Consider the following 12,933-nt stretch of genomic DNA (forward strand, 5'->3'; position numbering starts at 1 on the left):
TTGACTCTTTGGCAAACCCACAATGAAATCCAAGGAAATGGATTCCCACTTCCACTCGTGCACCTCTAAAGACCGAATCTTACCTTGTGGTCGTCATTGTTCCCCTTTAACTCTCTGGCATGTCAAACAACGGGACACAAACTCAGCTGTCTCTTTCTTCATCCCAGGCCACCAAAACGTTTTCTTCAAATCCTTGTATAGCTTGTCTCCACCTGGATGAACTGAATATGGTGTGCAATGTGCCTCTGTCATGATAGTCTTTTTCAACTCCTCGTCATTAGGAACACACCACCTACCATCAAACCTCAAACTACCATCTCGTATGAATAGAAAATCGGGACACTTTGTCCCTTTCTCTACTCCGACTCTCCACTCCACTATCTTAGGATCCAAAGCCTGCCCCCGAATATCATCATAAAACTCCGGTTGTCTTTGTCATATCACCCATGGCATCTCCTTTCTGCATCATATGTATCCCAAGACTCGCTACCTCATCTCTCACCTCATCAAAGATAGAGTCTGTACACGGGAATATACACTCTTCCTACTCAAAGCATCGGCTACAACATTGGCTTTCCCTTCATGGTAGATGATTTCCATGTCATAATCGCCAATCGGCTCCATCCACCTCCTCTGTCTCATGTTCAACTCCTTCTGCGTGAAAATGTACTTGAGGCTCTTGTGATCAGAAAATACCTTAAAGATTGCTCCATAAAGGTAATGTCTCCAAATCTTGAGAGCAAACACCACTGCACCCAACTCCAGATCATGAGTAGGGTAGTTCTCCTCATAAGGCTTCAATTGTCTAGAAGCATAGGCAATCACTTTGCCATTCTGCATCAACACACATCCCAGCCCATTCTTCGAGGCATCCGTATAAACCTCAAAGTTCTCGCTCCCTTCAGTAATGCTAAGACTAGAGCCGTGGTCAAACGCTCCTTTAATGTTTGGAACGCCGTCTCACAACTCTCATCCCAACGAAACCTGTTCTCTTTCCTCATCAACGCTGTCATCGGTCTAGCTATCTTGGAGAAATCTTTCACGAACCGTCTGTAGTATCCAGCTAAACCCAAGAAACTCCTAACCTCAGCAACATTCTTCGGTGCTTCCCACTTTGTCACTGCCTCAATCTTCGCCGGATCCACAGCTACCCCATCTTTAGAGATTACATGCCCCAGAAAAGCAACTTTCTCTAACCAGAGCTCACACTTGGACAGTTTAGCATACAACTCATGATCCCTCAAAGTCTGCAACACGATCCTCAGATGCTCCTCATGCTCCTCCTTAGTCTTAGAGTAGACTAAGATATCATCGATAAACACCACTACAAACTGGTCCAAGAACTGCCTCAAAGATTCTATTCATCAAATCCATAAACACTGCCGGCGCATTAGACAACCCAAACGGCATCACCACATACTCATAATGGCCATACCTCGACGTGAAAGTTGTCTTTGGTATGTCCACCTCTCTAATCTTCACCTGATGGTACCCCGACCTCAAATCAATCTTAGAAAAGACTGTTGCACCACTCAACTGATCAAACAGGTCATCTATCCTTGGCAAAGGATACTTGTTCTTTATCGTTACACGGTTCAGCTCCCTGTAATCTATGCATAACCTCAAACTCCCATCTTTCTTCTTCACGAAAAGAACTGGTGCTCCCCACGGCGATACACTTGGTCTAATGTATCCCTTCTCTATCAGATCATCCAACTGCTTCCTAAGCTCCTCCATCTCCTTAGGACCCATATGGTACGGTGCCTTAGAGATTGGCCTCGTCCCTGGCTTCAACTCAACGGTGAAATCTATCTCCCTCTTCGGTGGCAACCTCGGAATCTCCTCTGGAAAAATATCTGCAAACTCCCCCACCACTGGTATCTCATCAACTGTCGGACTCTCTATCCGATCATCTCTCACATGGCACAGGATCAGAGGACATCCCTTCCTCAGATAAGACTTCAAGGTAACAGATGCAATCAACTTAACTTTGGGTTTGACTAGAAACCCACGATAAGACACACTAACACCCTTAGGACCTCTTAAAGACACTTTCTTTTGATGACAGTCTATCTTAGCTTTATACTTTCCTAACCAATCCATCCCAACTATCATCTCAAAACCGTTAAAAGGAAACTCTAACAAGTCCACAGGGAAATCAACTTGCCCAACTATCAAAGATACATCCCTGAACAATCTCCCACACGATACAGACTCACCCGAAGGTATGAAAACTTGCTCACTAACAGACTCATATACTCTCAAACCCAACTGTTTTACATGACTCGAAGACACAAACGACTGAGAAGCCCCCGAATCAAACAAAACAAAGGTAGGAATACCATTAACAAGGAATGTACCGGTGATAACGTGCGCATCTTCCTCAGCTGTTTTCTTCTCCATCATGAATAACTTGCCACTGGTCTTCTGCCCACCTCCCTGGACAGTACTAGCTGATTTGGTCGGCTTTGCACCCGACCCTTGATTGTTGTTGTTGTTCGCAGGTGGTTTCTGATAAGAATTACCGCCGTTGCGGTTGCCTCCACTCTGTAACTCGACTTCCCGGTTTGGCCATGATCCGGCGGTCTGTTGCTCGCGAAGCTCACGCGAGTCTCTGGAAAGATTCCGGTGCACTTGTGCACTCATGTCTCTTGTGGCCTACACCACCACAAACTATAGCAGTCACTCCCCAACTATTACTCACACTTCCACGGCCACGCCCAAAGGAAGCCCCAGCACTGAACCCAGACCCAGAAGAAAATCCCTTAGACTGATTGTGGTTGCCTTTCTTGTGATTAGATTGGCCACCACCCTCGCTCTCAGACTTCCTCTTCTCACCACCTAACCTCTCCTGAGCCATCTCCACCAACCTCTCCGCTCTCCCAACTCTCTCATAAGCTTCCTTAACATCTGTAAGGATTCCCACGGGTAACTTATCCATAATCTTAGGGGTCAACCCCCTCTCAAACCTCAATGCCAGGTTCTTCTCACTCAAACCCATATCCTCAACATACCTAGACTTCTCATTGAACAGCCTGTAGTACTCAGCCACAAACATCTCAGCAGTCATCTTAAAACCATCAAACTCTTCTCTCATCTTACTCCTCACGTGTTCCGGTACAAACTCCTTCCTTACAGCCCTACGAAACTCCTCCCAAGGTATAGCAGGTAAGCCTTGGTTTGTATATATCTCCTTAGCACTCACTTTCACTGAATCCCACCACTTGCCTGCCTCTCCCTCGGATAGAACGCACTGTTCCACCCTCATCTCATCAGGACAGTGAACCAAATCTAATATGTTCTCCATCTCTCTCAGCCAACTATCAAGAAGGTTAGGTTCCCCAACTCCCTTGTATTCCTTCGGGTTAAACCTCGCAATGTAAAGGCTGATTTTTGAATGATCAACCTCCTTCTCCTTATCCTTATTCTTGTCCTCATTCACTTTCTTTAGGGTCTCAGTAAGAGCATCCTGGTGCTCTAACATCTTAACGATGTCATCCACGGTCATAAGCTCAGCTCTCGCATACAAAGCAGTTCTCTTGGGCGGCATCTTGAAACTATACATATATAAGAAAGGGTAGATATGAACATACGTACTAAACTTCAAAACACGAAAACGCGCCACCCAGAACCCACTCGATCGAGTTCCCAAACACACTCGATCGAGTAACGGGCTACTCGATCGAGTGCCCCACGTACTCGATCGAGTACCCAAACTTCGAGACCCCAAACGGACCTTCGATCTCTTACCTACTCGATCGAGTATCTAGGCTACTCGATCGAGTGACCCCCTACTCGATCGAGTACCCCTAGTTACTCGATCGAGTGCCCCAAAACTCGATTCTGGACTCAAAATCGCCAAAACCCACCCGATCGAGTCAGTCCCACTCGATCGAGTAACACTAATTCATAAAAGCTACCCGCATGTTACGTCATATGCTAACATGCTAAACTTTATAAACCACATTATATCATAATAAACATGCTACGCATCTTTTCTACTATCTACGAGATCATTTCATCATGTTATTAAATGCCACATTGTAAATCATCCAACATGTTATCATCTCATCAACAAGTTCCCCCCATATCACCATTTTCTTTCACATGCTCAACTTTCTACTTCAACACCCATCAATTAACACATTCCATCACATCCGTACACAAGTTAACCAAACACACATACGACTCGACAAACACTTCCCCCATGTGACCGGTTCAAAGTTGTAGGGCGACCCTGCGACTTTAGGACGTCTCCCAAGCCTTTGCACTAGCTCCTACAACTTTTACCCCGGGTTCATTTTAATTGACTCCCTATGTTCATTAGGTTCATTGGTTACAGGTTTCAGGATCGTCGCTCTGATACCATTTGTAACACCCCCATACTCCAAGTGCCTTACCAGGACCACTTAGGTATGAAGACATTACCATCTCGGTTACCCGAGGCAATGATAATCAAACAACAATAAAGAAACAACGTTTATTATAAATAATTTAGCGAATAGTTACAATCCTCAAAACCAAACCAAAAGTACGATACATTATTTCAAAATGACTGTCTAATCGAAATGTAAATAAACTAAAGGCTACAAATGGAAGACTCCTATCATCATGTCATGGCATCCCGGCTATCCCGTGCTCATCTCAATACCGCTCAATATCTGCTCACCATCCCCGAATGGATCACCGCAGTTTACAAAACAACACCGGGTCGACTAATCACACAATCAATATGTATAACAACAATAAGATACACGATGACGCTTTAATCGTCACACACACACACACACCAACCAATTCCCATCATCTCAATCTTGATCGTCCACTTTGGACCAGCCCACGCCGATGGGGGACCGCAGCCGTACCCACCAAATCCCCGCTCCACATAGTGAGCGATAACCCTGTCCATTAATGTGCACATCCCCTTCCGTGGCGGGTTCCACGAAGGGCGAAACTAGGGCGTGAAGTCACTCCCGCAAGTGACCCCACTCAGCCGAGGCCACGCCTCGCGAACCATCAACAACGATCACAACCACAATCACAGTACAATTATTATATCAAACAACCAAATACAACACATCAACCAATATCCCATTATGGGACTAATACGAGTAGGAAATCCTACCGGTATGGACACAATCGGACGGTCTCTCTTCTTGAGTCAAAAACCTCTTCTATGAACCCTCCTCCTATCATACAACACATATAGGCTACCAATCACATACTACACATAAAAACCCCCAATCTCTAAATTAGGGTTTAACCAAATCAAAGGAAATACAATAAAAAGGGTATGTAGATCTTACCCTCGACGCAAGGAACTCAACGGTATACACAACGACAAGAACTGACCGTCTGAACTCCGGGAATTGCTAAGAATGCGATTAGGAAGATGAACTTGTTGCTTTCTCTCTTAAACAGGAAATTAGGTTTTGTAAAAGTGATTTAAAACAATGATGACGAAACTTAAATACCTTAATCGCATAATTAACAAAACCCGAGAAAACTCCCCGTAAAACCGGACACTCGATCGAGTACCCAAGGTACTCGATCGAGTACCCCCTTACTCGATCGAGTGCCCCAGCTACTCGATCGAGTACCCAACAGGTCAGAAACTATTTTATTTCGCAACTTACCCTTACTCGACAGAGTAAGGACTACTCGATAGAGTACCCCAAGACTTATAAATACGGAGTATTACAGAGGGTACCACGTGAATTTTCCGATTAAACAATCTAAACAATTCAAAAAGTGAAATAAACTATCAACAACGATAAATAAAAATAAGGAAGACAGATAAATGGATTGGTAACCAAATAAGCAGAAATGTCATCAGACAACAAAAAGAAACCTAAAATCACTCACCCAAAATAGGGAATCCTAAAATTGAATAAATCATCTTACGAACAAAAACCCAAAATCAGTCATTGAAAAAAGTTAACACTTGAACAAAGACCCTAAAATTTGAATATAACCACTTTAAATTGAACATAACCGGTTGATCATAATACCCGAAAAAAATATTGAAAAAGAGTACATAAAATGAGAGTGTAGACTGAAATTGGAAGGGGCAATGAAACAGACAAACAATCACCAACCCTGCATCGTCACTTACCACTTTAACGTTTACATATTTGCCATACTCCTTTCCAAAACTTCATAGGATCCACTTCATCTCCATTCCATGAATAGTTAACAGATGGGGAAATGAGATTTAGTACATAAGACTACAAAAAACTTGTTCTCCTTGTTCGAAGTCCCTATTCCTAGCACCACACCCTTATTAATGTATAGAGAGTTATAACGAAAAATTTGGTGTTAATTCATACGTACATGAGTATCACCGTCCACCAGTTTATCTGTTAAACTAATGTCTAAGTTATTAATGACATCTCCCTTACTACTAAGAGAATAAAAATTCTCTTAGTTTTCCCGCCTAAAGAAAATTCTTCTTAATTGGGCCTATTTCTCTGGATACTACTAACACAACAAGATTTGATGGATTGTAAATTGTGGACCTTATACGTAGCTCATTTTTTCTATCTCATCTATCAAAGTAAAAGTTATTAATAGCCCATAATTTTGGACTATACATGTTATATTATAAGTTAGATGAGTGAACTTGATTTCTTATAAATTTAAATTTATATTATATTTATATGTTACCTCTTTTGTAAGAAATCATCAGTTATTTATTATGTAAATTTTTGTCTTAGTAATATGGACTATTTTTTTATGGATGTAAAATCACTTATGTATTTTCTATTAGAAATAAAAAAGTGAAAACATTATTTTAATAATTCGTAAATCGTCTTTTTCAACGCGAGGAATAGTTTTTACTGCTTTTCGTTTTAAGGTCAATACGCGTTTTAATAAAGGTTATACAACTAACTTAATAATTGTACTATTAATGTCATAAATCAGTTGCATGTAACGGTATAAAATTATTATGTTATTTTTAATAGTTAAAAAATAACTTAACTTAAAATGTCTTCTTATGGTAGTAAACTTTTTTTTCAACCTCTTATTTATAGTATATTTAGTAGATTATAACATTAAATTAAAAGTAAACTTCATTTATGCAAATAATTTAATTGATAATATCTCTTTATAAAATAAATCTAAAAAGTACCGTGCTATAGCACGGGAACTACACTAGTTATGAATTAACTGAGCAAAAGAACTTGAGAAGGTACGTCTCGGCATACTTGATTGAGTTGGTGCTACTCAAGCATCTGGTTGCTTTGCAGGCATGGCATTTTGAAATGTGGGTAGTTCAGAATACGCATCATTCAACCTCTTCATTAGTGAGAATTTAGCCCGAGTGGTTATATACAGTTAAACAAAGCTACTTAGCTAACCTTAAATCTTCCAAAAGATGATCTTATTGTGAATAACAAAGCAAAGATTATTAAGAATATCATACCCTGGATAGGCAATACTCATGTGAGAAGCAGCAACAGCATCACCATCACCATCTCCGTCACGCCAATTCGTCATTGTTGTGTCGCTATCATGGAAAATCTAGAATTCACGAATCAAATTTGATCCAATCAAAGCAGTTTTATATACATGATGCAGCAACCGGAAAACGTAAACAAACAACCCAAAATCATTTAGAATTTGAAACATTCAAAAACGAACTTTTCTAAAATTGAATTAAACCACCCTAAATCTAACAAAATCAAGCTAATCTTACCCGAGTATTTCAGAAATGATTCACCACATGGTTGAGCTGTTCTAATTTCGACTGGCACAACCCTATAAATTTGATCAATCAGACACCCCAAATACGAATTCTAAATCGAGCCAATCAAACAATGGAAAAGTGAATTAAACTATCTAAACAACTTAAAAAGTGAATTAAACTATCTAAAAACGAACCAAACACAGCCGATCATACCTCAGGAATCCGATCAAACAACGGAAAAGTGAATTAAACTATCTAAACAACCCAAAAAGTGTATTAAACTATCCAAAACGAACCAAACCAAGCCGATCATACCTCAGGAATCATTTTTATAATAATAAAAAGACAAATTAACTAACTATCCTAATGTCACATGAACATTTTCAATTATCTACATAATCCACTTCCACTTCACTAAATCATTTATTAGAAAAAAAACAAAAACAAAAAACAATTAAAGAAAAAAAAAAGCCACTATATAACACCATTAAACTATTATTTTAGAAAAAAAAAATAACTTTTTAAATAATTTGTAGCATTAAATACCAACTAGAATACCACAAACATTAAAATTTGCCTTTTTAACTTTAAAGTAAATTAAAAGTCCTAAACAACAATTAGACATCAAAGTAAAATTCTTAATTTTAGTTTTAGGATTTTATTCTAAAATAAGATATCTCGCCGAAAAAAAAAATCACATTATATCACTATAACTTTTACTACGTTTGTAAATGTTATTATCTCTTATTAGCTTAAGACTTTTGTAAAATTACATGGGCATAAAAATTGAACATATAAATAAGCTTTTAATATTTATTTTTACAACAATAACGCATTAATTTAATTGCGCAATATTATGTTTTATAATTGTATCCATTAATTTTAATGAATTGTTACATTTATAAAGAGCCTGAAAAATAAAATAATATTTTTTTTTTCATATAACGTACGTCAAATATTATATAGCGTAGTAACTTTAAATATCATAGTACATGGATAACATAGAGAACACCAAGTATACTCTTCTAAAGCCATGTTATCCTATGAAACAACAAAAAATATACTGCAATGGAAAAACACAATTTAATGCAAAAAAAAAAAAAATCACGTCCTGCGATAAGTGGTGCTCGTATGAAATTGACACGGTTAATGATGAAAGTAATGAAAATATATGAGAAACATATTGAAAGTAAAGAATGTTAGCCACTGATGAAAATGAGCAACTGACCTACCGCCTATTCAATTAACATGTTTAATTTTGTATCACAATTCTCAATTTCCAATTAAGTAGTTCCATATTACTTTCATCGGGTATTACGTCTACTTACCCTGTATAATATCTTAAATTATATAAAAATAGATATTAAAATGTTATGGTTATCACCAAACTACATGAAGTATAATTCGGGTGATATATTTTTATAAGTCTGTGTTAGCAACAAAAATGTCAACATTTTTCATACTAATATGGTTACAGTTATGCGTAAAATTAAACAATTAATATCAAAGGCACCCGTGATTTTCACGGGTGCAAAAGCTTGTTTAAATTTAGAAATACATAGATCTATGTACGTCTCCTTTAGAAACACCATATCAGAGCATTAATATGGCTACTAAAAAAAAGTCAAAAATCACGAATTATTTAACATTAATAATGTTAAATCATAGATCTATGTATTTAACCAATATTTATTTAAACTAATTAATTAAAAAGTCTATATATGTATACAAAATTGATCATTTTTCTAATCAACAATAATATTGACGAGATCTGATTAGATTACCATTAAAATGCCATAAAAAAAATAAAAAATACAAAATACAAAATTTGATAAAAATGAACATAAAAATGTAACAAGTATATAGATGTATAGACTCATTCTTTATAAGAAAAAAAGGACCCTATTAATTTGGTAAAAATAGGACCCCATTTTCACGGTTTTATGTCGGAATTGACAATTTCATGTCGGATTTAGAGAACAAATTAACAGAAAATGAACCTAAATTTATGGAAAATTAATTGCATGTGATAAAAGGGATGAGTATAGTAAGTTTATGTTCCATCATCTTCTTTTCCATTTTAATCGACATCGAATCCTTCATTTTCTTCTTCATTTTAATGGAAATTTCGTCTTTTCGTCTTCATATTTATCCCTTCATCTTCATTTTCATTGCGTGTTGATGAAGATTTGTTGAGTGATGACAAGATGATATGAGAGGCTGAGATTGAGAGGATAAGGGAGGTTAAAAAGGTGGAGTTATTGTGAGGATGAGTGAGGTGTTTGATTGTGTGGAGGGGTAAGTGAGAGGATGAGGGAGGCGGAATTAGTGAGAGAATGAGGTTTAATTGTGAGGGTGAGTGTGAGGTAGGCGGTGTTGGTCGGATATTTGAGGGTTTGATTGTGAGAGTAGGGTTTGCTTTGGGAGGTGGGGTATTTATAGAAGGCTAATATTGTATGAACTGGGTTACGGTTTGATTGTTTTTAAGGCTTATATTGTTTCTATGTCCTTGGACGGGTATTATTGTATATAAGGTTGATATTTTATATAATCGGCCCATTTCGTAAATGATCGATAACCCAATGTCGTAGTAGTTTTAATGTATTGTTTAGTAATTTACGAAACTATGCCTTATTATTATGGTAAGGGGATAGGAGATGTGTTGTTGGGTTTATATTATTTTTTAATGTGAACCGTGTGTTCAAATATGTTATTAATAAACATTACATAAGTTTATTTTATCAAAGTAGATATGTTGTCTGGCAATGTAAATGTGTGTATATCAATATTAGCATATTCGATGTGTAAATTTTCTTTCATATAATTTATCGGTCAATTTATGTTTGATGATTATAGTTGATTCGAGCCAACAAACAAGACAGGTTTAAAACTATTATCAATATAAAAGAAATAAAATATAAAATATCCATGTATTATTATTATTATTTTTTTATATTAAATATATCAATGTTCCTAAAAACATACCCGTGCAATTTTGCACGGGTTAAAAACGAGTTGTTTTATATAGGAAATTGATATATTTAAAACCGGGTGTCCTAAATCCACTAATTAGCCTATCAAATTAACAATTTATAAACTAAACTAGACTCTAGACTACTCTAATTAATAAAGTAGTATATTGCAAGTAAGGGTCGATTCCAATAAAAGGACATTAAAACTAAAGACTTGAATTTTAAACTAATTAAATAATTACTACTTAATGAACTAATGACAATTAAAACTCAACAAGTAATCTAATCACAAACTGAGTATTCACAAAGAACAACAATGATTGACATAAAGAGAAGTTTTTCATGTGAAACAATGAGGAAATAAGATTAAAGGCATGGACTTTATCAAAGAAGCAATTCAACAAACACTTAATGTTCAAGAAGTCAAATGGAGAAGAGACTTTGTGTAACCTCTCCTTAGCAACCAACAAATGGCAAGTTAGGCTCTTTTTACTCTTCCTATATTACCAACCTACTACCACCATATCAAGATAGTGACACACATAAATGAAACCATCCATATGCATCCATCAAATTCAACCAACAACTCAATACCATAAGAGGCGACTAAACATGAGCAAGAAGATTTTTCACCAAGATACTTAGGCTAGGATCAATTCTAATAAGATGAACCCATATAAATAAGAAAAGACACAAACTTTCCTACCTATTATGTGAATCCTTTAACCAAAATCAACACACAACAAATTTGCTTCAACAATCCTAGATAGATGAACCCATTTCTTTAAGATTTGCAATAGTCAAATAAACAAAATGTAAGGGCAGCTAAGCCAAACATTCATTCACTTAACATAAGAAAGATAAGCACAAGGAAAGAGTAATTGATTACTTAGAAGAGATTAAAGAGTCTTACAATACCAAAGTTGAAAGTTTTGAAAGAAATTACACCAAGAAATAAGAACTTAGCCAACCATAGTCATCTTACAATCCAAGTTTTTGTGGAAAGATTACAATGAATATGGAAAGATTAAATTTTTATTACTACAAGATTAAGGTAATGCATAAGATGGATGAGTCATCAAAAGTTTCAGGCTTATGGCTTATATAGTGCTGCACTTCTCCCTAGGTTAAACACGGAATTGGGTAGAAGACGTGGCAGCTACAGAGACCGCAGGCTGCGGTGGTGGCAGCTTGCGGTGGAGGTCTGATTGTGAGCTTTCATTTTTGCCTTCCTTTCTTCTATCCTTCATAGCTTGCGGTTCTCCTAGGTCGTGGTTCACTTCCTCTCTTGGCTTGGCTTGAGGGGCCATGGTTTGACCCGGCTTGGCTTGATTTCACCAACATTACGTACCATGAATCAAACACAAGAAGCATCAAACCAAAGAGTAAACTACTAAGAAGCATAATCCACACAAGACCCGAAACTTGCTTTATTTCTGCTTAAACTACTCTGTATGACTACTTTATTTGATTAAGAACGCCTAGTTGACACGACATAAAATGACACTGACAAATCTATGTAACTATGCACAGGCTATGCATGGGTTTAAAACCTATAGAACGAGTAAATGCAAAGGGAAACAAACAACTGACACGAGGATACGATAATTTCAATCACAAGTTCTCACTTTTAGACGGACACTATCCGTCTAAAGCTGTAGACGGATAGTGTCCCTCTCACAAAATGGATACCCCCACTCGCATTTTGTGAGAGAGCCACTATCCGTCTACAACTGTAGATGAATAGTGTCCGTTTACAATTAGACGGAAAATTCAACCCGGACCAGTAACTTACTACTTATAGGGTGTTTGGTTGAGGGGTATGCAATGGAATGGAATGGATATTACCCATTCAAGATTACCCATTCAAGTGTTTGGTTGACCAATTTTGGAATGAATTTAGAAACCCAAGGGATTCTCAATCCAACCCAACCCCTTGGAATCCCATACTTTACTCATCCCCCAAGTTTCTAAATCCAATCCCCCCTAGATACAAAACCTAAAGTTAAGAAAGAAGGAAAAAAAAACCCAAATTGCTGTTGTTCTACTCTACAGTAAGTCTTCATCTTCTACTTTCACCATATTTTTTTGCTTTTATAAAACTATAATATGCTCTATATTCATGAAATTTTATCGTACTTCTTTTCGATTCGTATTTATATATGAACTTTGTTTTTGAATACGAATCCACGCTATTCATGCTGTTTTTTTTTTTTTTCTAGAGAACTTGTTTTTTAATAAGAATTCACACTACTTCCGTCTTTAGTGTAG

Source organism: Silene latifolia, chromosome 1 (genome assembly GCF_048544455.1).
Source record: "Silene latifolia isolate original U9 population chromosome 1, ASM4854445v1, whole genome shotgun sequence".
NCBI lineage: Eukaryota > Viridiplantae > Streptophyta > Magnoliopsida > Caryophyllales > Caryophyllaceae > Silene > Silene latifolia.